The sequence below is a fragment of the Salvelinus sp. IW2-2015 genome, unplaced genomic scaffold (genome assembly GCF_002910315.2).
Source record: "Salvelinus sp. IW2-2015 unplaced genomic scaffold, ASM291031v2 Un_scaffold16339, whole genome shotgun sequence".
NCBI classification, from domain to species: domain Eukaryota; kingdom Metazoa; phylum Chordata; class Actinopteri; order Salmoniformes; family Salmonidae; genus Salvelinus; species Salvelinus sp. IW2-2015.
Window position 1 is genome coordinate 339173 of NW_019957542.1, and position 2141 is coordinate 341313.

Here is a 2141-nt window from a genome sequence, read left to right on the forward strand (position 1 = left end):
ATTACCCAGAGGAGTACGGAAGCTAGCTGTCCTCTGGCGACACCAGGGGCTACCCTACGGAGTGCTGTTGAGGCTACTATAGACATTCATTGCAACGGTGTGTTTTAAACAATTATTTGATGACGTGAATATACAGTTGAAGTCGGAAGTTTACATACACTTAGGTTGGAGTCATTAAAACTAGTTTTTCAACCACTCCACAAATTTTTTGTTAACAAACTATAGTTTTGTCAAGTCGGTTAGGACATCTACTTTGTGACACAAGTCATTTTTCCAACAATTGTTTACAGACAGATTATTTCACTTATAATTCACTGTATCACAATTCCAGTGGGTCAGAAGTTAACATACATAAGTTGACTGTGCCTTTAAACAGCTTGGAAATTCCAGAAAATGATGTCATGGCTTTAGAAGCTTTTGATAGGCTAATTGACATCATTTGATTCAATTGGAGGTGTACCTGTGGATGTATTTCAAGGCCTACCTTCAAACTCAGTGCCCCTTTGCTTGACATCATGGGAAAATCAAAAGAAATCAGCTAAGACCTCAGAAAAAAAATTGCAGGCCTCCACAAGTCTGGTTCATCCTTGGGAGCAATTTCCAAACGCCTGAAGGTACCACGTTCATCTGTACAAACAATAGTACGCAAGTATAACACCATGGGACCATGCAGCCGTCATAGTGCTCAGGAAGGAGACGCGTTCTGTCTCCTAGAGATGAATGTACTTTGGTGCGAAAAGTGCAAATCATCCCAGAACAACAGCAAAGGACCTTGTGAAGATGCTGGAGGAAACAGATACAAAAGTATCTAATCCATAGTAAAACGATCCAGTCCTACATCGACATATAACTTGAAAGGATGTCTTCCTGCTTCTCCTTCCTACAGACAACAGGAAGTTAAGTCCTCCTCTCTAGTGCCTCAATCCAATATAAACCCGCTCGGCTCTTCCTCCTTTTTGATTCTTGAAAGCTTTCTACCTCCTCCCTACTCTATCCACAACCATCTATATTCCAGCCCAATTACTTATCGTGCGTGTTATCTTGCGTAAATAATCACTGCACCATTGTGCTATCGTTGCATGTACAAGAATTATCCCTCCTCTTCCTCCACTTTTCTTTCTAGTGCACACTTGAAAAGCATTTGTCCTCTTCCTCTCCTTGGTCCTGAATTAGATATACATCTCCTACAAATAGCTGAGCTTAGTGAGAAACTGACTCTTGGGCTCCCTCAGTGGTCGACCTTCAGCGCTCTTTAGTGGGCAGGAAAAATATCGAGAGTGCAGGGCTTGCCTAACAGAAGCACACACCATCCCAACACGTTGCATACAGCGCGTAACATTGTAGACAAGCAAATTAGTTAGGAATGAACGGTAGACCAAGGTAAACAGAATTATATTCAAACCACTAAAATAAAATACACAAGATGCGTCGAAGCGCTTCCAATTGTTTCTGTTTTATGTTTCGCTAGCAAACCACCCACGTTGGTTGATCAGGAAGCCTTTTGTCGCTGTTGAAGAAGCCTCCAGTTCCGTGCCCACTAGATTATACGGTCACTGGCGCAAGCAGATTCACCTGCAAAGACTAAAGATCGCCATCTGCTTACTAGGACGTGGGAAACGCAGAGTCGTAAAATCATAGATTACATGTTTGTATTCTTGGGCGAGCAATGTCATGGGCAGGGTGAGGATGAGACAAGAGAGGCTTAAAAGAGCATGGATTTATGTTTCTGCGTGTCTTCTTTAAGCACGATCACATGTATGTGTGAGCTTGGTGTCATTTGCGTCCTGCCAAGGAGGGGGGTCTCGTAGCTCGTGCACTCACCCAAAATTAGATGGTCAGCAATCATGATAGGTGACAGATTCAAGAAGGAGAAGATTTCTATTATTGGATTTGTATTGTAATGTCAGTAGCACAATGCTTCTCATATACATGACAGATCCACCGTCAGAAGCTTGCCTACAAGTCGTGCGCTAAATTAGCCTAAGTGATTTGTCATTTTCCTTCGACTTTCTGAGTGAAAATCCCTCTGTCTCTGTGATTGTCTGCACCAGATAGGTCTGTCTCGGTTTTTGCACATTTGTTATTTTGTATTGTTGTTTGTAGTGTTTCACTTGTTCTTTATTAAACATGTYTAACACTAG